This window comes from Cygnus olor, chromosome 3, assembly GCF_009769625.2.
Source record: "Cygnus olor isolate bCygOlo1 chromosome 3, bCygOlo1.pri.v2, whole genome shotgun sequence".
In the NCBI taxonomy this organism is placed as follows: domain Eukaryota; kingdom Metazoa; phylum Chordata; class Aves; order Anseriformes; family Anatidae; genus Cygnus; species Cygnus olor.
The window spans coordinates 34,311,124-34,336,623 of record NC_049171.1 but is presented as its reverse complement, the minus strand read 5'-3'; the positions used below and the strand labels follow the sequence as shown (position 1 = coordinate 34,336,623).

The window sequence follows — 25,500 nt, the reverse complement described above, 5'->3', positions numbered from 1 at the left end:
AACATGTTAACTTATCTGCTGCTGGCATATGCAAACAGTCTCTGGAAATGTGGTTGCTGTTCAGGAAACAAGGGTTGTGCAAAAAATAGAAAATAGTCACTGTAGTAAAAAAAGTATGGTAGGTGTCTACCATAATAATATGAATTAATAATATCTCCAGAAGGGCAAGGGTGGGACAGGATATAAACAAAAACAAAGCAATGTATAAACCACAGAAACCCACCTTACAAATTATGAGTGTTTTTTTTTCCTCTCTTTTTTTTTTTTTTCCTTTTTATTTTGGCTTTAATCAAGTTCTCATTTTCCTCCCCATTTACAGTTAATTTTCCTCTTGGGGTGGTTTGAGCCTGATGTCACCAGAAGACGTACCCTATCCTCCCTTCCTTCTATTCTTCTCAAAAACTGGTAGTCTTTCAAAATATAAAGAGGAGAGAAATGGTCTTATCAGGTTTTAATGATGCAGAAACCAATAAGGAAAATGCTTTAATGTGATAGTCTTTGTATTTTACACAAGAAATACAAAAAGGTAAAAAAGGATTTAAAAGATCACCTTTAAGGCTTCCAGTTCTAAGGTATCAATAAACAAGTACACTGCTCACTGACAAACAAGCTCTTTGATTATTTTTTTGGCCACCAGCAGTAAAATCATAAGGACCATTATAAGAAGCAGCACCCAAGGAAATGAAAAAAAATATTAGAATTGTTATTATCTATGCTTACAATAGAAGTACTGCATAGTAGATAAGAACACTGGAAGGATTCTTTTTTCCTATCTTGCATTATATCTTTCTGAACAAAACCTCTGAGTAGACAACAGAAGCTTGTTCTAATAACAAAAATGTTGCCTGAAATGAAATTCTTGACATACCAATCATTCTCAGTAGCAAAGCCATTTTTCATATAAAACATGTTTTGGAGTAGGCTTTAATGAATGTCTCAAACCAACTCATCTGGCTTATTTTCTCAAGAATGGGAGCATTTACATAAGTTTAATAGAAATTCTACCACAGAGACACCATAAATGTGCCCTGCCAAATCAGATTACATACTTTTAAAGGACAAAAGAGTGCACGCTTTCTTCAAAACTACTTGAACATATATATTTTTTTAGCTAAAATGGATGAAGGTTTTGACTAAATTTAATTGCTCACTGTGAGATTCCTCCCATTTTACCACCAATGCGGTGCAACCAAGGGATGAGTCTTCAAATAAACATGCCTCTGACTAAACATTGTAAAAGGAGAAACTTTCTTCTACTACAGCTACAGCTTCTCCTTCCTTCTGCAGGAACTCATCTGGAATATAACAACGTCGAATAGCTCCTTAAATATTCACCCTGTTGTCTCAGCCTGTTAATTCAATTGCTATAATAATTTAGTGAAAACTGTGAAGTGATAACTTTAACAGTGAATTTACCATGATCCTGCAGTGGTCTACATTTTATCACTGCTGAAAGCAAGTTTGGTGTGCATTCTGTGATCCATTCTACATTACTAGAATTATATGTAATGATCCTCTTTCCATAATTTGTTCTAAAAGAGATACCACACAAAATACCTAATTTGCTTTTTTTACACAGATAAACAGGATGCCAGATTATACCTCAATTAATTCCCCAAAATTCACAAGAAAAATATATAAGCATTTCATCACTCCAGAAAAGATAACGTTTTTACTACTAACCAGTCCTGAGCAAAAAAGTGGGAAAGAGTGATCTTTAGCTTCAGCTTCTTTGTCTGTCAGTGATTGTTTCATGAAACTTTTGAAAACAGGAAATACAAAATAGAAAATAAAAGCAGAAGGCTTTTTGACTTTTCAGTTAGCTCAATGGTTTTCAGAAATACAGAAGTTCCATTCATCTCATATTAGAAAGGAAATCATATTTCTTATGTTCCTTAAAAAGAAAGAATTTTAGTTTGTGAGCTTTAGCTCATAGTGCTGCACTGTGTGTCTCTCCAACAAGTGAATGCCTCCACACTGTTTCAACACTTCAGCATTCCTCATGAGGGTGTGAAATCAGCAAAGATATAAAGAAAACATCCCCTATGACTCCAGGCTAGTAGAGAGCACGAGGAGACAGCACTGATAGTCGTGCTGACAGCCTCCATAGGCATAGCTGCAGCCTCCTGACTCAAAAGCGTTCAGATGGCTGTATTTAGCTCATAAAACAAGTATTTCATCATGATCTTTCCCTGGCCTATATTAAATAATAAAAACACCACTGAGACAAGGTGCTGGGCCTTTTAAAGGCAGGGAATCTATGCCAAATATAACGATTAAACCAACCCAACTAGTGGGTCAGGAGGCTGGCAGGAACAGCAGCAGAAAAAAATGGCAGAAGCAACAGAGGTTTCTGCAGCAGAGATCTTAAAGAAAAAAGAAGGAAAAAAAAAAAAAAAAAGAACCTAAAATTTCTAAGCAATCCAAAAGAGGAAATCAGTTTGTGTCACATTACACTTACATTTTATGGTGGAAAATAAAACAGGTCCCCAAAACACAACAGTTGGCTGTAGCAGCAAGTTCTTCCTGAGCCGAGGAAAAAAAACAGATGTCTTATAGACAGGCAACCAGCTGCTTTCCAGCCATTTAATTGCTATTTTATATCCAATATATAGCTCAAATGTGCCACAGAGGAAAGATTTATTTATATCACATGGCTCTTACTTACAAGTTGTAATCCAACTTATAAATTGTTACAAATCTGTGTTTAAGTCTCCTTCACCTGCCCTGTTTTACACTCCATCTGTGCTCCTAAACCCGAGAACAAAACAATTATGTTTTTCTATTTAATAAAATGTGTAACTCAAGTTCTTATTAATCTGTACCTGAAGTACAAAAATTCAGACCAACATTGATAAATGAAACTGGTATTATAACTTTCATCATCACTGGAATGACAGTGTATTACTTTTTAGTGTTTTTGACTATGGGCAATCTATCTTAATGTAAAAATACCTCAGTGTAGTTTTTCCCTTAAGTTAGCTCAGTCCTAAACACAGCATCCTATTGTCAATTATGCTTCTAGTTGAGGGCATGCACAGAAACACACTGGGAAAACAGCAGAACAATGATTCAAGCCTGTCACACAATTCTTAATGTCAGCCCTAAGTGGCAGGGTCCTTACATGCCAGCCTAGAAAGAGTCCACTAGGATTCCACCTTCGAGTGGCGAATGCAGATTTGAGGGCCAGGATAGGTATGACTGGTGCACTGCTTCCAAATTCCTGCTGAAGCAATATGGAGGGTCTTCACATTCAGGACAAATTGATACCATTCCTTGCAGACTTTCATACAGAGACTGACTTAATGCTTCTGATTTCTCTTCGACAAACAGGCCATCAAAACCAAGAGGAAAATAATATCACATCATCTACTTTACATAATAATTCCAGGTTAGAAATGTCTTATAGACATACCAACCACACAATTTGACATTACCTTTAATTTTGGGGTCACATGCCAAGAATTCATGATATCACTCAATCTCATCTGCACAGTAATCCATCATCTCTGATTAATTTAACATCCCAAACTCTTAAGCAGCTTTCAACTGCTTTTAGATCATTTAGATTCAAAATGATAATAATACAACAAGTGTAGAAGAGTAGTTTGCCAGTAAATTTATTTCTCATAGTCTTATCAAATGTACCTTTATTCCCAATGACATGACATCAGCTTGAGGACTTGAAAGAGAGGATTTTATGTGATTTATTCATGAAAAATCCATTTGTAAGGCCTTAATTTCTCAGCATTAGAAGTCAGCTACATTTTTGTGGTAGGCCTTAGTGATGACTTGTAAGGTTGGGGATGGGTAAGGTAATGCATTATACAGTAACCTGGTCATGTATCAGAGGGCCTTTCTATCACTACTACACTTTACAACATATTTCCCCTTGAGAGACTGACTCGTTTAGCTGTATATCAACTAAACTGTCTTTTTGAGAGAAAGGAAAGAAATTCACAGACTCACAGAATCAATACAATTTCAATGTAACTCATAAATACCTTTACAATTTTCCTGAAAACACTCACTGTACTTTGTGTTTCACATAGAGAACATGCACTAGTCTGGTGTGGTACAGTAAGACTCCACTTACTGTCAGTACTGTGAAAGCTTATATCATTTCTGTTACTATGATACAGATGGGATATGACAGTAGCAGAATTCTTCACAATCTCTCATTCTTCTTAAATGTATATAGCTGGTGAAAGGCTTTTCTGGAGTCTGTTTGGAGCAGTCCACCCCACTGACAGCTCTCCTATCTGTTGCTTAATTGCTCCATGACACTCTATTGTCAGTTCTTCCACCTCTCCCTGAAAATGTTCAGCCAAGTTGAAGTTTGGGGGGACTGAACTGCCTGAGAACAGTCTTCTAGCTAGGAATTGTATCCAGAAACAATGGGGAATTCTGGGTAATGAATATGGCTATAGGAGATGAGGGTAATCAACTGCTCAAGGACACATCTTAAGCAGAAAAAGCATAAATTCCCTATGAAATATTCTAGGTGGTTCTAAAAGTGAAATTACACACTTTTTACAATATGCTGTTTGATTTTTAGCAAATCTGAATTCAGCTCTAAAACCCTCTGTCCTACAGAAGTATAATCACACACAATAGATCCCCAGTGTTGCTTCTCAGCAGGGACTGCTCCTTAGTACATGATACTACCACACCTCGTGAAGAATAAGTGACTATATAAATATAAGATGGTATCTTTTCCATTGAGTTAACAGTTATGGATTGTCTGGTTGTGCAGGGATGGGATAAGGAAAGCCAAGACACGGATGGAACTGAGCTTGGCAAGTGTTGTGGTTTAGCCCGGCTGGCAGCCAAACACCACACAGCTGTTCGCTCACCCTCCCCCCTCCCTCTCTGGGATGGGGGAGAGAAACGGGAAAGTGAAGTCTGTGAGTTGAGATAAAGACAGGTTATTAAGACAGGGAAAAGAATAACAATAATAATAATAATAATAATAATAATAATATAATAATAGTATTAATAGTAATAATGTGTACGAAATAAGTGATGCACAATGCAATTGCTCACCACCCGTTGACCGATGCCCAGCCTATCCCCGAGCAGCCGGCCCCCCTCCACCCCGGCTAGCCACCCCTATATATTGTTTAGCATGACGTCAGATGGTATGGAATACCCCTTTGGCCAGTTTGGGTCAGCTGTCCTGGGTCTGTCCCCCCCAGCTCCTGCTGCATCCCTAGCCTGCTCGCTACCAGGACAGAGCGAGAAGCTGAAAAGTCCTTGGCTTGGTGTAAGCACTGCTCTGCAACAATTAAAACATCAGCATGTTATCAGCGCTCTTCTCATTCTAATCCAAAACATAGCACCCTGCCAGCTACTAGGAGGAAAATTAACTCTGTCCTACCTGAAACCAGGACAGCAAGGGATGCAAAAAATAACAAGAAGGAATTCTATAGGTACATTGGTCATAAAAGAAAGGCTAAGGAGAGCCTTCCTGCTTTGATAAATGAGAAGGGAGAACTAGTAACGATAGACATGGAGAAGGCTGAAGTACTCAACAACTTTGTCTCAGTTTTCACTACCAGTCAGGCTTCCCATGTCTCTCATTTTGCTGAACCTGTAGATGAGAGCTGGAGGATCAAAGGCCCTCCCACTGTAAGTAAAGGGCAGGTTCGAGAACACCTGATGAAACTGAACAGGTACAAGTCTATGGGGCCTGATGACATGCATCCTAGGGCCCTGAAGGAACTGGCTGATGTAGTTGCCAAGCCTTTCTCCCTCATATTCTCCTGTGAAGAAAGGCTGAGAGAGCTGGAGCTGTTCAGCCTGGAGAAGATAAGGATCTGGGGACACCTCATTGCAGCTTTTCAGTAGCTCTTTAGCTACTGAAATGGGGTTTATAAAAAAGATGGAGAGTGACTCTTTGCTCAGTCAGATGACAGGACGAGGGGGAATGGTTTTAAACTGAAAGAGAAGAGATTTAGATTAGAGGTTGTGAGGAAATTCTTCACTCAGAGGGTGGTGGGGGACTGGAACTTATTGCCCAGAGAAGCTGTGGATGCCCCATCCCTGGAGGTGTTCAAGGCCAGGCTGGATGGGGCTTTGAGAAACCTGGTCTGGTGGGAGGTGTCCCTGCCCATGGCAGGGGAGTTGGAAGTAGATGATCTTTAATGTCCCTTCCAACCCAAGCCATTCTATGGTTCTATGATTCTATGATTCTATGATTCTATGAATGATTCAGGACTGTAGTAGATGAGAAGCAAAAGGAGCTTAAATGTACAGGTTGCTCAGAAGGACTCCTACAACCTGAGGCGTCACAGGAGCTCACAAATGCCTCATATCAAAATGTAAGGAGGCTGGGTCATATCAGGGCAGGCAGGGAGCCCAGGGAAATGGAAAACAATTTTCTTTCCCCCAGAATTATCTCCACAAAACAGGATTGCAAGTGCTTTTTCACAGCTCCATGATATTACCAACACCCATTCTACTCATGATCTCCATGCCATGAATGGAAAACAGAATCATAGAATGATTTGTGTTGGAAGGGACCTTAAAGACCATCTAATCCCAACACCTCTGCCATAGTTGGGACATCTTCCACTAGATCTGGTTGCTCAAAGCCCCATCCAATCTGTCTTTGAGCACTTCCATGGATGGGCCATTCACAACTTATCTGAGCAACCTGTTCTAGTGCCTCACCAGCCTCTGAGTGAAAAATTTCTTCCTAATATCTAGTCAAAATCTTCCCTTTTTTTTTTTTTTGAAGCCCTTACTCCTTTTCCTGTCACTACACTCCTGACAAAGGGTTCCTCCACAGCTTTCTTGTGGGCCCCTTTTAGGAACTGGAAGGCCGTGATAAGATCTCCCTGGAGACTTCTCTTCTCGAGGCTGAACAACCCCAGCTCTTTCAGCCTGTCTTCATATGACAGGCGCTCCAGCGCTCTGACCATCCTTGTGGCCCATCTCTGGACTCAGTCTAATATGTTCATGTCTTTCTTGTGCTGGGGACCCCAGAGCTGAATGCAGTACTCCAGGTAGGGTCACATTACAGCAGAGTAGATGGGAGAATCACCTCCCTCAATCTGCTGGCCAAGCTTCTTTTGATGCAGCCCAGGATAGGGCTGGCTTTCTTGGCTGCAAACACACATTGCCAGCTTATGTTGAGTTTCTCATTTACCAACACCCACTGGTCCTTCTCCTCAGGGCTGCCCTCAGTCCATTCTCTGCCTAGCCTGTGTTTGTGCTTGAAATTGCCCTGACCCTGGTGCAGCACCTTGCAGCTGGCCTTGTTGAACTTCATGAAGTTCTCATTGGCCCACCTCTCAATCTTGTCAAGGTCCCTCTGGATGGCATGGATAGCTACATGGGCACTCTTGCACCTGTGCTTGGGCAGCTGATGATTATTGATGAAGTAGAGAGCCACACACTTTTTTTCTTATTGTATTTCAGTCTCCTCTTTCTGATATCTTTTCTCTAAATCATCATGAGTATTTTGAATTTTAATCCTCTACCTGCACTTCCTCCTAGCTAGGTGTCATTTGCAAACATGTCATTTGCAAATATAATAAGCACCTTCCCTTTTCTATCAGCTAAGTCATTGAAGAAAATATCAACTAATTCCAGAACAAGGACAGATTCCTGAAAAAACCCACTCAATGTACTGCTGTAGTTGACTGAGTTCCCTTGCAACATTTTCATATAGACCATATGTTCCCATCTTATTTATGAGAGTGTTCTAGGAGACCATGTCAGAAGACTCACTAAAATCAAAATGTGGCATCAACAACTTTCCTGTAGCCCCATGAACTGTTATCTCATAACAGAATGGAATTATTTTGCTTGATATGATTTTTATTGACAACTCCCTCCAATTTATGTACTATTTTCTAAATGTTCACAACCAATGTTAATTCTTTTTTTTTTTTTTTTTTTTTCCACTATGTCAATAGAAATTGAAATTAACAGTTTGGTTTGTAATTTTAACCCCCCTCTTTTATTTCTTTTTAAAGATAGACACTCTTTCTTCCCTTTTCTAGACTTTCCAAATGTCATCTTGGTCTAGCTGGTCAGAAAATATCTCATTTAGCCACACAAATTCTGATATCTTTTTTCCCCTCTCAGCATATTTCTTGCCCATTTTGTTAAAGGATACTAGTTTTGTTATACCAGCTGTTCATGATTAACCTGTACAGTAAACCAAAAAGGAACTAAAACTACCAGGTTTCAAGGCTTTGTTTGACAGGAGCCTTCACTTTTCAGAGAAGTGGACCTGGTCTTTTCTTAGCCTAATCTACCTGCTAGGGCACTAAAATACTGAGAATAAACAGCACCTATACAACACTTGTTTTTCGTCTGTTCACTTTGCCCTCAAATGTTCACCCATTTATCTTAAAAGTCTTGTCTTTGGTGAGTGATCTACAGCTCCTATCCTTCCTCCACACTCCTGTAACTTGCAATTTTATGTAGTTTCTTTTGCATAGTTTTGCATAAACTTGCATTTCACATAGTTTCTTTAAAGAACTGCCTACTGTTCTTAACTCTCTCAGAATTGTCTCCCACAAGATCTCACTTACTAGTTCTATGAATTTCTATAATCTGTTCTGCTGAAGTATGTTGCCTCCCTTCCTGTTCATCATGAATTCTTCTGCTTCTTGATCATTCATGAAGTGCCCAGGTTAACTGTTGTTTTTTTCCTTCATGTTTTACCAGAGGATTAAATCTGGAAAGTGGCATCTCTTGTTGCTTTCTCCAACTTACGTATCAAAAATTTTACCAAAACATTTGAAGATTTAGCCATTAACCAGCTGTATTCTTTCCCCAACAGAGAAATTTCTGTAATCATAACACTGATGTAATCAAATAATGGGCTTTAGATAATTCTGCTCACAAAAGACCCATTGCATGATCTCCTTGATAGATGTCCCACTACTGATTGCCATCAGAACAGTAGCATTTTTTCTCCTTTAAATATTACTCAGGAGCAATGAGGCATTTCATGCCCCTCTTTATTCTTAATCTCAGAGCAAGTAGCACCAATATGTAGGGTAACACAAAGGTAACATCTTTTTCTGTTTTCTATCCATCCTGTACAAGTTATGCTGTTTGTATTGTTTCTTATATATGAATTATCCCATCACATATTCATTACATCTATTAAGTTACAACTTTGTAATATATTTATACTGCCACTTCCTCTTGCTAATTCTCAGTACAACTGCTGTTCCCAGGGATAAAAAAAAAATAAAAATGAAAAAAAAAAAAATTACAAGCGACAGAGATTCTCTAAGAGGAACACAGAAGAGCAAGAATGTCTGGTAGGACTCCCTTGTACTAAACATATGTGGAAGAAACCACCATTCAGTCTCCTGGACAGTTTCTACCCATTTAGTCTAAGCACAACACAGCCTAGCTTCAGTCAAAATGCAGCAGCCTGTTACAACCATTTCCACACACCAATTCAAACCTTATGCCTAGTTCTGATGCCTGCAGATCAGAATGACACTGGTGACCCAGAGCCCTAGATTAAATTCTGTTGGACCAGTCTTGGACCATCCAGTAACCTGGAAATGTATCTGGCATTAATTTATAATATAAATAATAAATTGTATATATATATTCTGGGCTTTATAATAAATCCCTAAGCATCAAATAAATCTTAAAGATTCAAAGTATTAATATTGCACAAAAAAAATAATGAATGAGATGACAGTGATGTAGGTTAGCATCTGCAACATGTGTAGACATAAAAACGGAAAAGAAGCAGGATTAAAAGATGGACAGAAAATTTACTACAGCACAGACTGTTAGATAACTCTCATACGTACTTGTATGAAAAAGATATGTTAATGACAGGAACAGTCTTGTAAACCAAACAAAGGCGTACAAGACCAATCCTAGATTCACAAAATGATCACCGTGAGCAGAAGCTGACCAACAATTTGATTTCACTTCCTGGAATACTCTGATATAATTTGGGGAGTCTTTCCAGTGGCATTAAGAGATCGAAGAAATCAAACTGCACAAAACTACAATGAGACTGAAATCTGATCCAGACTGCAAACCAGACTTGCAGATCTGTGTCACATTTAGAGCATTAATGTCACATGATGATCCTTAGCATTGAGGGGAAGGGAGGTTACTGAATCACAGACAGTGACTCAGGGAGACCGAGAAATTTCATTTCCTTTCAAGGATTTTTGGTGAGGAAGCCTTCTGTACAGCATAGACTCTAACAATTGAGGAGGGAGTCACCTTCCATTCTTGAATAGTAGAATATCATCAATTCATGTACTGAAAGAAATATATGCTGTATCTGTTTCCAGATATTGAGTTTTGCTTAGATATTTGTCATATTTTGCATACTTTCTCATAAATAACAATTTTGAATATTGAGTATGAGAAAGTGCTACTGATCCCTTTCATGTAAAGGTAAATTAGATTATTTTTTTTTTCATTCTTAAAAAGAAAATAGAGATGTGTAAACAGAAAAACTTGTCACTTCCAGTGACAGTTTTTCAAATTCTTCAGTGGTTTGGAAAGCAGGTAAGTGTTCTGCATTATTTGAAAATACTGATTTTAAAATACATTAAAAAAATGTAATGGTGATAATAATTCAATACTACAGCTGGCAAAATGTAATTATAGTCTTTTCTAAATCTGTGATTTTTTCATAGCTTAATCATAGATGATCATGAATTCTAGTGTATCCTTCCAAACTATCTCCCGGAAGCAACCCAAAACCCAGCATGTTGGATTTATTTATTTATTTTAGAAATAAAATTGAAATATAAATATTGCGCAAATGGCCTCAGAAGATTCAGGGCACATTTTGTTCACTAGATATGAGCAAATACATTAAAAATAGTAAGCACAAAACGATCAAAATATCTCAGAAGGAAAGCATATCTTTCAACACTCAAAATAGTTGCAGTACAGGATTAGTTTTAAAAGGTTTCTGTGAGGCAAAATTTCAGTGTGTGCTTTAGCAGCTCATTGCAATGTATAAGCTACAGTACATCACCTTCCTTACGCTCCCTCACCTGTGTTGGACAGCTAGAGAGCAGAGCAAACATACCATCCTCAGACAGGTAGAAGAAGAAATTCTTCACTCAGAGGGTGGTGAGGCACTGGCACAGGTTGCCCAGAGAAGCTGTGGATGCCCCATCCCTGGAGATGCTCAAGGCCAGATTGGATGGGGCCCTGGTCTAGTGGGAGGTGTCCCTGCCCAGGGGAACTGGAATTAGATGATCTTTAAGGTCCCTTCCAATCAAAGCATTCTATGATTCTATGATTCTAGGTATGTGCTACTGATTTAGTTCCTGCCAGCAGCCAAACTTTTCAAGTGATCCAATTTCTTTTTTTTTTTTTTTTTTTTGTCAAGTTTCCTGTGAAGAATATCCATTATTTATTAAAAAGACTGGTAAAATTTTTCAGTAACATCATAAGAGGTGGTCATTGTAATGTAATATTTCATGACTAATTTCCACTGAACCCCATAAGTGTTTGCCAGAGTGAAGAGTTCAAGATTTCATTTATAGAGTGGTCTTTCCATAGACTTTGTAGTAATGTTCAGTAATGTACAGTAATATTAAAGAAATTACCTAAACTAAACCTTGAAAAGACAACCTTTGGAGCAAAAGTAACATTTGAAACTGGCCACAACCTTGACCAAACCATTTTTTTTGCCTTAAGATGTCATGAACATTTTATATCAGTTAAATACAGCAATTTTTGAACAATGATCCAACACAACATTGTCTTATTGAAAGACTGTATGTGGGTTGTTGATTCACATATATCTGTATATTACCTCCCTTTTAAAAGGTATTTGCTGACTATCTTCATATATACCAGTAGATATGCAGCAGAAGCTGAGAAAGAAAATGCAGAAACCATCTGACAGTTTTAATGTCATTAATGCTACAGTAAATCCTTCACTCCTACTAAAAAGGAGAATATGCCTAAATGTTTGTAGTTTAGGTACTTTTCTAAAGTGTCTTGAGCAGCCATCTCTGGTTTGAACACTATTTTTCAAATCTTAAACCTACACCTAATCCACTGAACCTCAGTGTGGAAGCCCAAACCTGAATACATCCACTGCCTTAGTTGCCCCTTTTTCTGTCTGTAATTCTGTGGTTTCTAGGCATCTGTTCCACTGTAGTCTTTGTTTAAGTCTGTATTAATAAGCAAACAGGACCAGGGGATCTGTCTGGGCATTGGCAAGTAATTATTGACACTGTAAAACTGTTAGTATGCTCCATGGTTTTGACCTAGGACAACTAGCTTTCCTCCCAGACAATATTTTAGGTTCGACGTGGGCCAGTGATCATATCCTATAGGCGATATGGGTTCTGATGCTTTGTTCTGGGATGGAAGACCACTCAGTCCTGTGGACATGCTGTGCCAGGTGACCTCAGGGACAGAGAGCCTCAGCAGGCTTTATGTACTACTCAAGATGTCAGCACAGCTTCAGACAGTCTTAGCCTTCCATCGATCAAAATTTACTGCTTCCAGGAACGTGGAGGGATATATAAACTATCGTCTTTCCTAGGCAGAGCACATTCCTCACCCTATTAAATTTTTAATAGGGGTCTTGAGGGTCTAAATCTTTAATAAGGGTCTCTGCAATTTCTACTGCAATAGAACTCAAAACCAACCTTTTGCTGGAAAGGCTGGGGAAGAAGGCATTGGAAAATAATGGCACAACCCCCATATAGGGTTTACTCTTTTATGTTAACTCCTAATTTTTGCTTTTGAAGGCTTTCTCTATTGTCACTGGAATACAAATCACTTCCAAAAATGCACCCTACAAGCTTAGTACTGTTTTTAACAGGACTGCCCTTTGGGACCTGATTATCTGGTGTCTGGTTTCCACTTTCTGAAGCATTGACTGCCTTAAGATATATAAGGTATTCTACACTGCTACACATAGCCAGAACTGATGGAAAGAGTTGAACTTAAGTGCACCAAAGTAGCTAACAGCTCTAAATACTCTAAACCTTAAGGCACATAAATAGGGTGCCGGTGGCTGCTGCTTATTATTGAAAATGTACCAGATTGTCAGAAGCTATTTCATAAGATTTACTAGTCCCGAGGAGTTCTTGCACAGTTACTGTAGGCCTATCTCACAGTCCAGTGTGCATTATGTAAAGTCGTTTTAAAATGAGAAGATGAAAAAAAGCTTAATGTACTACTGCAGTACTCATGAAAACTTCCAGCCCCTAGTTCAGGCAAAAAAAGCTGACAAACTCCAACCTACTCAGGGTGATAAAATGTGCTGGAGCTACTGAGACCAGAGGAGGATACAATTTACATAAAACAGAGACTTAGAAATAATTTTTCAAAAAGTTATAACCCAGAGTGTCATACTCCTGCAATGTACAGACTGAGAAGACATAATTTCAGAAAGCAATTTTAAGATATTATAGTTACACTTTATTTCTAATAATTCCATGTCTTGTTTTTCTTTTTTTTTTTTTCCCCTGCATTACATTTACAACACAGAAAATCTCTGTGGGATGTACAGCTATAATTTAATATATTATGAATGTATTTAATCATATAAATTTGATTAAAATATATACAAATATTAATACGATATAAAATAGTATCTATTTAATTATTATATTTATTAATTAAAATATAATAAAATATAAGGTACAGTTATAATGTATTTACTGGTAAATTACATACAATTTGGCTCACAGAACTGTTTACCCCATAGAAGTGACTATTTTATAAAGAATGATGTTAAGTATTATTCAAACAATTCTTCTTTTAAAAAGGCAGCAAATCTGATAACTGCTGGCTTCTTAAATAAGTGTTTTAACGAGACCTCATGTCTTGCTCATATCAAGCCCAGTCCTGAAACTCCTGTCATCTTCAGTCCCTGCATGAAACACCAGCCTGTACTTCACAAATAAATCCAAGGCAGATGAAGAAATAGCTAAAATCAAGTACCAGAAATTTTCATTAAATGATTAGAAGGAAATGTACATTTCTGTGAAGTGCACAGATGTTGCTTATCCATTCACAAGATACTATCCAATTTCTACTGACACTATGTCTATCTGGAATCCTCCAGGCATCTCTTTCAATTGCTACTTTTTTGTTCTATTTTCTAGGAGGATATATAATTTATCTGTCCTAAATATTGTGTACACTGATATATTCTATTTTTCTGTCAAAGATTTAATATTTCATTAGCATCTAATACGCTCACTCTTTAGAGCACTATTTTGCTTCATTTGCTTCCAAAGGAGATCTTAATGGACCTCTATCACACCCTTTTCCCCATAAATAAAATTTTTTCTGCAGTTTGTCCTGATCCACTGTTCCCTCAGTTGCCAGATAATTTTCTTTCCAAAGTTCATTATACCTCAAACAGTGACTTAAAAAGTATTTCTTTAAGCAGCAGTCTATTTAACAGCTTCTGCTCCACATCTTTCCTTCACTTAATCCCACTCCATTTTTTTGTGTGTGTGTGCAACCACACAGTGAAGTGCTTCAGAAAATATATTCACATTTTTCCACATTTTTTTTTAACTCTGCTCAGCCCCTTGGCTTGACTTACTATGCAGCCTCTTAGTAGCTGGGCTAACATAAACCAAAGTAGTATGTGAATAAGAACTAGCAACCAAGGTTTTCTAAAGGCTGTCTCTCCTACCAAAGAAAATGTCCAACAAAATGCACCCTCCACCTACTCATTCTTCATTCACATTTCATATTGGAATTCTTCGTGGAATTTTCCTTAACAAAAATCATGTGAGACAGGTCTCCATTTCACACTCTTTATTGTGTAGGAGAAGAGAAACTCAAAAGGAATAAAGCTTTTTCTATAAGGGTGTAGGAATCAAGGACTGCAAATATGTTTTATGTCATCAAGTCACAATGGCAGCAAAATCCTTGTGGTGACATTTGAGCTGTTGAGCATAAGTTGTGGAAGATATGTATGCTCTGGGTTGGGATCAGGGATATCCTCAATATTGTTCAGCAGTCCTCTAATTTGCCAGATTATCTGATTTTACTCTACAATGAGACTATCTATCTCCATGTGGGCCTCCACACTAAACTCAATCCGGTCTTCACTGGATCCCATAACTGTAGCACTCATGCTGATAGCCTTATTTTGCTGAGGAAGCGAACAGATGTCACTCCTCAGATGCAATACCCTTTAACTTTAGATCATACAGAGAGGCCCAAAGACAGATGCACACACACATGCACAGAGCTTGTTTTAAGCAGACTCAAATAATCTTTTATCTCAGTAGTCCCCTCTGAGGTCTGCAAAGGCAAGACTAGTGGTGCATGCACTTTTGAGATGCATGCTGAAATCATGGCAGTGAGGAATGATGAGGGTGTGTGGGTGAAGCAGTGACATGAGACTGCTCCACCCTGGAGACCTTGTCAGAGACAATGGAGAGCAATATTGGTGTCAGGTATTTAAAGCACTAGTTTATTATTTCTCCAGGTAGTCAGGGAGCTTTTAGTATTTAAGGCCATGAAAAGAAAAGACAGGAAGCTTTAGTACCCCATAAGGTCTGGAGCCAAATTTTCTTCTCCCTATCCCCATCGATAATTCTGATAAACTAAGTAACCACTTACTGTTGCCAGTGCCTAAAGACAGCTCTACAGGCATAATCCCTTTCATACACTGATCAAACTCCTCTCTAAAAATGATTAGGCTTTTTGCCCAGTTTCTCCAATTGAAAGATTGTTCCTGAATCTCAATACTCTGATAATTAGGAATGCCAATAGAACTCCCCACCTAAATATATTCATGGCTCATTTATATGTATATGTACTTGTGCCAAAAAGATCTTTTAAGTAGCTCTTTTACTTCCCTGGTGTCTACCTGCCCTTCTCAGTTTGTTTATGGACAGAAATTATATCCTTTCAGTGTTTTTCTTTTCCTTGGTGGAATAAGCCTAACTCTTTTCCTCTTCTCTATTAGCCTCTCTATTTACCCAAGCATCATAATAATCTATGTATCTGCCTTGGTGTGAATTAATCTTTTCTGAACACTGGCAACTAGATATGTACAGAACTTGAAGAAGCAGGCATAGTTAGGATTCTGACAAGACATTACGCGCCAGTCAGCCTATAACCCAGAAACTTAAGCATGATCACAAATCCATTCTCCGTGGGAGAGCAAGAAACAGAACAGAGCCTGAAATTTCTTCCCTACTTTCCCCCATATGCTCCTAAAGCAAATATCCCTACTCTGAATCTTTTGAAAGAATCCCATAAGTCTATCAACCATTCCCTCCCTCCTCCATGGGAACTTATAAGGACTTAACTGTTATCAGTACAAACATTCTTAGTCTTCCCCCACAACAATATAAATTATACTTCACTACTGGAGTGCTTGGGCCAGATCAGTTTTTAAAACTGAAGAAATACTATGTGCGAAAATCTACCAGTTGTTTGCTCAATGTTGGATTTTAATGAATATTAAATTTAGCAACAGTTTGGACAAGAAAAAAAAAAAAAGTTAAAAGGAAATTAAAACCTGTAAAAGTCTTATCCTTTTTTCTTACCTGTTATTCCCTTACTGATTTGAACTCATCCCCCCTATGCAACAACAGAAGTCTGGGATGTGATTTTACCATAGGTGTTTTGACTGTTTGCCAGAGCTATAAGCAGTAGAGGAACGTCTTCCGATTTCAGTATTTGGTCATCACTTCCGAAACTCAGAAGTCCAAGCTTTTTTCTCCAGCCTTCCTGAAACTGTAGAGTGTGCAGATACATCTCTTTGCAAGAAGAAAAGCTAATATTTACAAATAGTAATGAGATGATCACACTTATAACTACCCAATTTCCAGTACAGGAAATATTGGTAGAAAGGGACAGTCTGAAATACTGTTCCAAGAGCAGAGCTTCATTCCCAGGAGTATCAAAATATAAACAAAATTTTTTCACCAAAAAAAAAAAAAAGTCCACTCATTTTGAAGGCATGAGTAAAAGAGAACATTATTTTTGGTCTTTCATGTTTTAAAATTAAGCTGTCATTGCAAATATAACCCATGGAATTTCTAAATTTCTTTCCCCTGTGAATTCCAAAGCTAATCAACATGATAAAGCAATTTAGTTCAGCTAGGTATACTAGTTAAATGTTTATTTGCCTCTTCCTCTGCATTTAAATCAGTCTTGGCTGACAACTAATTTCACCTTTTATCAGAGTAAATACATCAGATGACATCTCAAGATGTTCTAAAGGAAATGAAAATTACTTTAAAAACTCAGAAGCAGAGCTTGTCCATCAAACAATCAACAACTAAATTTGTCCAGAAACAACAATTTGAAAAGAAAATCTATAAAATAAAATGTGTGGACATGGTTTCAGGTTTTGGTTGAAAGTTAATCTATAAACTCAGTGGAGCAATTTAAAGAAGAAAATCAAATTCAGCAGAGATAAATACTGAGTACTGTCAGTACTCTTTAAATTAGAAATAGCTTGACTTGCTAATTTCAGGCTTAGATCTATGTTTTCTTTCTTTGTTTCTTGATACTTTGACTCAGACCTACCTAATTTTCCATGAATTATTTCTCTGCATTCCTATGCATATTCTATTATAATGACTCTGTTGATAAATGATGAGGAAAAAATATATATATATTGTAAGAGCAGCTGATAACCGTGCTGTACCTGGGCTACTGGACTACCGCTAAAAGCCAACCTGAGAGTGTTTCAGTTTCCAGGCTGAACAGGAAATGAATCTGAAGCACTTAAAAGTGACAGATCTGAGGAGTCTTTATGAAGCAGAAGGAAAAGTCTAGTTCCATTTAGTATACAGGAACATTAAAAGAACTAGTTTAAAAGAAGTCCCTTTCCTGATACTGGGATACAAACTTCATTTGTTGATATCACTTCTGTGCTGCCAGTTAAAACAAGGCCAGTTTATATACCAGATTACTGATTCTCTGGAAGACTTATCCAGAACTGCCATGTTCTGTACTACCACATGTCAGGTTTAGTCCAGGGCAATACTAGTCATTGGCTGGGGGCATGGGGGATCAAGAATTATTTCCAGTAGGCGCCAGAAACTCCACCAGATTTGGCTTCCTCCACCCTACACAGTCTTCCCTACACAGCACTGTCCCGTGAGGTTTAGCACCACCAAACTTAACGCATACTTCAGACATGGGCTGAGGGAATACTGCTCCCAACTTTACTCCAAAGGGCAGCAACAGAATCCTATTCTTTCAGTGACTTTAAAGTTAAAACAAAACAAAACTTCATCTGAGAAAGTCATAATTACATAATAGGGTTGGAAGGACCCAAAGAGAGACCTGGAGACAAATGTGACACATCCAGCCTATATAATCTGGTATTAGGGCCAGAGAACACTGATGATGCGTTCTTTCAGTTGAAGATAAAAGGAGTTCCATGGATAACTCTCTGGAAACCGGAAGGAATACCAGGGAATTTCTGTGGGTGTGGACACGATGACAAAGATGTTCTACATAAACAAACATTTTCATTCTGAAAGAAGGCAGCTTCTAGTCCCACGGAAATGAACCAGAGGTCATCTGTTATTTAGATTCAATACTCAAGAAAGAATGTGGAACATCCCTGGTAAAATATCCTCCACACTCATCGGTGTCCATAGCTTCAGTGAATATGATCTTACTTGTGGAGAGAACAGAAGGATGAAAAGAAAGGAGGGAGAGGTGTAGAAAGAAGCATCAGTGCAAGAGCACATTCCTGTATTGCGTCCAGACAGAGCCACTCTCTGTATACTGAGAATATATCACAGTATCATAAACGTTGAACTGTCCCAGAGCTTTCAGCTTTCTCCTGCCTCAAACCCTGCATCATTTCAGTAGCCCTTTGCTGGGTTCTCTTCGGTATGTCTGTGTCTCTCATTTACTGGGAAGCTCAGAACTGGACCCAGTATGCCAGATGTGTCTTGCCAGTGCTGAGTAGAGGGGAGGGATCACCATTCTCTGCCCTCCATCTGCTGGTAACACTCCCTCTCATGCAGCCCAGGATGCTGCTGGCCTTCTTTGCTGCAAGGGTACATTGTTGGTTCATGGTCAACTTGTTGCAAAGAAGGACCTCTAGTCTTTTATGCAAAACCTTACCAGACTTGGAGCAAGATGAGAAAAAAAATAGGGAATTGAGTTAAGAATCATGGAATAATTGCATGTATCTTTCCAGCTTAGCCTTAAAATTTTAAACCTGCTATTGAACCAAATGTTAGAGCAAACAAGACCATCTATCTTCTGACTACTTTCAACAAGTCTCTAATGTGGTCCTGTAATGCACTATTATGCAATGAAGTTGGCATAGTTTGGGATCTAATCAGAAAGGCAGTCTTCCTTGAATGTGCAAAATCAATTGCATATCAGTTGTTCCTATTCCATTAATAATATTTCCAATAGTAATACTTCATGAATAATAGTCCTATTCCATGAATAACATCAATGATAATAGATAGAAAACCTACAAATTAAGTAGAAAAGATGTGGTTGTAACTTAAAGAAATTAATAATTTCTCAATGTCTGATAAATATTAAACTTACATAATTCTCCACATAAATATGGGGATCTTGAAAAAATATTCTCCTGTTCCATAATAAAATTATTCAAAAAAGCACACAACTTTTCTACACATTAATGGAGAAATATTTTTTTTTCTCCTAGTCTATCAGTGATTGCAATAAATGTAAATCAAATTATAGGTTTGATAATTCTTTGTAAACCACTAAAGTTTTGATGTATTGTAAAGGTTTTCAGTTGTTTTGCATGTCACTTCATGAGTCTTTAATAACCTAACATCTAATGCCAACCAAAGGGATATTCCATACTATGTGGTGTCACACTCAACAATAAAAGGTGGAAAAAGAGAAGGAGAGGGGAGGGGTGGGCTCTCATTGTGAACATGTCTGTCTTCCCGAACAACGGCTAAGTGTATTGAGGCAGGGATGTGGTTAAGCATCACTCATTGTTAGGAAGTAGAAAGTAATTTCTTTCCTCTCTCTCCGTGCTTCTACATGGACTTTGCTTGTTTGTTTTTGTTGTATTTTGTTTTTTCCCCCTTTTTCCTTTAGCTAAATTACTTAATTTACCCCTAATAATAACTTTACCTTAATAATTATTATTCCTTTCATTAAATTTTCCTTATCTCAACACATGATTTTTTTTTGTTTTATTTTTTTGTTTTTTCTTATTCCCCTCCTCTTCTGAGAGAGCAGTTGTGGTCGAGTTTAGCTGCCTAGCCAGGTAAAACCACCACACTCAGTAAAATTAGGGTGATCACTTCAGTAAGTTAAAGAAGATTTTGACTTTTAAGCATGGTGGTAGCAGTGCAGCACCCATGTACCTTCAAACTGGAGGCTGATCAAGCTATTAGCTAGATATGGCTTAAAACCTAGGGTATGTCCCAGGCTGCAAGTCCACTTTGCAGGAGCAGTGGAAGGCACAGCTATTCTTAAAGCACAGACAGCACTGCTGTGCAAGTAAGTTGACAAAGCTGATCACAGTCCTGTAAAAGACACAGCAAGTGACATTTTAAATGAGATATGCAAGTTCTATAGGTGCATGGAAAAGAGCATGATAAAGCATTCCTGTGGACAGCAAGTTGCGCTCAGGTCATACCAAGTGAAAACTGGAATAGTTGGGGTAGAATGCACGTGTCTGAAGTAGAGTGTTGCTATATTACTAACTAAATGAATATTGTTCCAGACTTACATTGTCTATGTGTCATTCACTTTTTATAAGATATGCCTATTTTTCCCTCAATTTCTTTTAAATCTTTTACTGTTTTACTCTGCCCTGTGTTTGCAGAATGTCTTTGTGTACTGTTTACTGCCATGAGCTAAGTAGTGAGTCCTAGTAATAATAAATGACATGTGAATAGCTGGTGTGATATGCAAAAACACCACTCCAGACTATTTCACATACAGTCTTCAGGTCGGATGTTTTGCAGATAAAAGTTCTTGTCAATAAGAACATATTTTTTTTCTTCATCCTATTTCATTGACATTGCACATTTCACTGGATAACATCACACAGTGCAAGAGCAGGGGTGGTCACACAAGCATCAGAATAAAAATGGAAAAAAAAAGTGTTAGAGAATACAGAGATATTTGGGCTCAGAGAGACATCTGAAATTCTCAGGTTCTCCTATTAGGAAAGTTAAGAAAAGCATTTACTGGAGTGCTTTACCCAGTATGTTGGCGTTTATATATTCCAGTATTCACAGACATAATTAGAACAAAGACAGCATTGGTGTCTGCACAAATTTGTTCATCATTTCCTTCACCACTCCTACTTCTTAGGCACATCTCCAAAAAAAACAAACACCAGCCTTTGACCTCTTCGTAAATTCTTCCAGTAGTATGACAAAAAAATAAAAAAATAAAAAAAAATCCTTTTGCATATCTTCTTTCTATAGTGCCTTGCTCGTAACAGCCATTTTGATGAAGTACCTTAAATTTGAAGAATTTGCATAATGAATAAATATGCTCTTTGTTCCATAATGCATATTCTATGAGTAGTATCTTGGCTTTGCTTTAAAGCATAAAACCTCTCACAATACAATGTCCTCAGTGTGTTTCAAAGTGTTAAAGACTGTTTCTATGCTAACACAGCATCAGATTTTTAAAAGTATGTATTCTTTTCACAGTTAAATCTGTTCTTTCTGATGACCAAAAATAACGTCATTGGATTGTATGATGAATAACAATTTTTTTCTTTGATTCTCAGATCAAATAATGATACAAATTGTTATACATATAAGATACAAATTTTATAGATTATTATTATAGATTATATTATATATACTATATATATTATATATATTATATATTATATATTATATTATAGATTATAGATTGTTAGATATAGGTTATTATTATAAATTATATTTATAAAATACAAATTATATATATTATATATATTTATATAATTTTTATATATATAGATATAAGATACAAATATAGATATAAATATATGTTATTAATACTCAGACAGATGAAACTTAATTTGAAAAGTATATTAATTGTCCTCAAAATAGTTATTTATTGAATATAAGAAGAGAGGTAATATTCTGCTAAAGTCAATGGCAAAAATGGAATTAATAGGAAAATTTTCCATGGGCCCTTATAGACTTGGCAAGACATTGGAATTTCCCCGAGGGATTTCTACAGAGCTATGTCCTGGTAAGATATGGAGTAATAGGGGATGAGATTTCAGGGCCTGGATTAAGCAGAGAGTTACTCAGTCAAAGTTTTATGCTGCATTTAAGTCTTTGGAAGGATCCAGATTTCTCAAACGGGTATAATTTTACAAATTCTCTTGAGTAGTATTTCTATGTAGCTCTGTCATGCAAAATGGTTAGGATTTGAAGTTAAGAAAGAGCTTAACTCTGTCTTCAGCAGAGGCTGTGTTTTATTTCAGCTTGCACATTCAAACAGAAGATGAATAGTCTCTGCAATTACATTTTAAGAGATCTTAAACAATATAAGGCTCATAGGAGATGTCGTACAGACAGCCCCTGAGAAAGCAGCATCCTTCAAACCTGTGCAGCACGACCAGGGAAATGTTTCCTTCTGCTACCAGCCTACCAGCAAACCATTTCTCCATTCCTAAGGAACATGAGGTTTTATTTCTGTTATGGGAAATATTCCTTGCATGATTTGCTCAAATGAGAGAGTTAGAATATTGCCAGAAGAGAAGAGAGAACCTCAAAGGACAGGCTGAACATCCTTTCCCTTAGAAAGAATTGCCCTAGTCCCTGAGATGTGCCCATCCATACTTAGCAAAGAAGCTGTCAAATCTTAACTTGGTCTCATTGACTATAAAGTGGTCCCCAAAGACAGCTCCTGTTAAAACAATTCTGAAGAATGAAAGCCTTACTTTGAGAGCAGTGACACCTACACAAGCTTGAAATAAAGCTGTCTAATGGCTCTTAAGAGCTTGGGAATTTTTTAACACTTTTCCTTCATGTAAGAAAAGTAATATTTTTTTTCAGCACTCTTCTTAAACATTTACTGTGAAAAGGAAACATTAAATAACAATGTCACTGATGCTATTAGTGAATTTCAAGACAGAAGTGAATTGGTTGTTGTGCTATGTCTGATACAAAGAGTATTTGACTTTTTTTTTTTTTTTCAGGCTGGATTTTCTATAGCCTCAGTAGCATAAACAATCAATCATAATGACCTTCGAAGGTACATCAAAGAAATATGGATTAAGACTTCAACACCACAAACAGATAGGTTTAAAGAAAGTTTTACCTCAACTATCTATGTGTAGCCTAAAATAGAAATTATAAAACCATTACCTAAGGTCTTTGTGCTAGCTCTTTGTTCATAAAGGTAATTAACACCACTGTATTCAGTTTCTTAGGCTACAAAACTATTTAGAATATTTAATTGGCACAACACTGTCTCTCTCTCCATATGTACAGGTAGAGATTAATATAAAGAGAACTATTCTAACTACAAATATAAAAAGTTGAGCAGTGCCAACACATGGTTTGCTACCAAATATCAGAGTCAAATAATGGCAGTACATAATGATTTCACTCAGTGGCTTGCCAATAACCTTCTCTTGACATTAAAAAATAAAAAAGTCTCAAATGGGAGAACAATCTGCTTCATTTATGCATTATTCTTAATCATGTTTGCATTCTCTAGTTAATTTGCTATAGCTGTTTAAGGTAAAAAGGAAAGCTTATTGTTGTGCTTTTTCAAGTTTTTTAAAGTCAAATTGAACAGCCAAATATAGTCAGAAGAAGAATAAGAAAAAATTATATGGAAATACTACAATAGAGAAACAAACATAAAGTTATTAGCTAATAGGAGATATAAACATCTTAGAATGAATTTTATTCATGCTATACTCCAAAGAAGCAGGGGAAAAGAGAAAAATCTCTCTCACCTTCATTCACTCCTGGGAAAATCCAATATCTAACATGACTACTGGCTACTGCTTCAGGGATAGCTAGGCATAGAGTGAAGGAAAAATATCTGATGAAAGAAGATTTACTACAATGGGGAAACAACAGAAAACATTTATTGGATCTGAGAGTAAATGAAAATTATTACTGCTAGAACAGATGCAGAAGAAAGGGCTGAAAAAGAGACTAGAGAAAGATAAAGTAATAAGCTGGAAAAAAAAAGTTTATTTTTGTGTAAAATTAAAAATAGCGAAACAGAAATGAAAAAAAAGTAAAAAATGCCTTTTGTGGAACAAGAAATATTAGAGAAGAGGAAGAAGAACATCAAGAAAGCAAAAGAAAGAAAGGAAATATGAAGAAAGCAAAAGAAAAAGGGGTTGTTCATTTATTTCATACAATGTATTATCACAGAACCATAGAATCATAGAAGCACAGAATCATAAATCCATAGAATGTTTTGGGGTGGAAGGGACCTTCTAGAATCACAGATGATTCTGTGATCACCTAATTCCAACCCCCATGCCATAGTAGGGACATCTTCCACTAGATCTAGTTGCTCAAAGCCCCATCTAACCTGGCCTCAAACACTTCCAGGGAAGGGACATCCACAGTTTCTCTGGGCAACCTGTTCCAGTGCCTCATGTCTTCTGTTTAAAAACACTACCCCTTGTCTTATTGCTACAGGCCCTAGTGAAAAGGCATCCCCTTCTATCTTTTATAAGCCCCCTTTAAGTATTGGAAGACTGCAATAACATCTCCCTAGAGCCTTCTCTTCTCCAGGCTGAACAACCCCAGCTCTCTCCGCATTTCTTCATAGGAAAAGTTCTCCAGCCCTCTAACCATCCTCATGACCATTCTCTAGACCTGTTCTAACAGGTCCACATCTTTTTGGTGTTGGGGGTCCTAAAGCTGAATGCAGTACTCCAGGTGGGGTCTCACAAGGGTGGAACAGAGAGGGAGAATCACCTTCCTCGACCTGGTGTCCATACTTCTTTTGATGCAACCCAGGATACAGTTGGTTTTCTGGGCTGCAAGCACACTTTGCTAGCTCACGTACGATTTTTCATCAACCAGCACCCCAAGTCCTCCTCAGGGCTGCTCTCAATCCATTCATACCTCAACTGTAGTGATGTTTGAGATTGCTCTGACCCTGGTGCAGCACCTTGCAGTTGGTGTTCTTGAACTTCATGAGGGTCCCATGGGCCCAACCCTTGAGCTTGTCAAAGTCCCTCTGGATGGCATCCCTTCCTTCTATTATGTCAGCTGCAGCACTCAGCTTAGTGTCATCTGCAAACTTGCTGAGGGTGCACACAATTTCACTGTCTCTGTCATTAATAAAGATATTAAACAGTACCAGTCCCAGGACAGGCCCCTGAGGGACACCACTCATCATGGGCCTCCACCTGGACATAGAGCCATTGACCACCACTCTCTGGGTGTGACCTTCAAGCTACTTCCATATTCAATGAATGGTCCACCCTTCAAATCCATACCTCTCCCATTTGGAGATCAGGATGTCATGTGGGACCCTGTCAAAAGCCTTATGGAAGTCCAGGTAGATGACATTGGTCAGTCTTCCTTTGTCAACTGATGCAGTCACTCCATCATAAAAGGC

General features: G+C 37.6%; 1 long non-coding RNA gene across 1 annotated transcript in view; it reads left to right on the top strand.

Moving 5' to 3' along the window:
- Positions 1-10,196: 10,196 nt before the first annotated feature.
- LOC121068359 overlaps positions 10,197-25,500 on the top strand; it is a 57,348-nt gene continuing 42,044 nt past the window's right edge. Inside the window, exon 1 of the long non-coding RNA XR_005818830.1 lies at positions 10,197-10,518. This is a non-coding gene — a long non-coding RNA (uncharacterized LOC121068359). The remainder of the gene's footprint in view (positions 10,519-25,500) is intronic.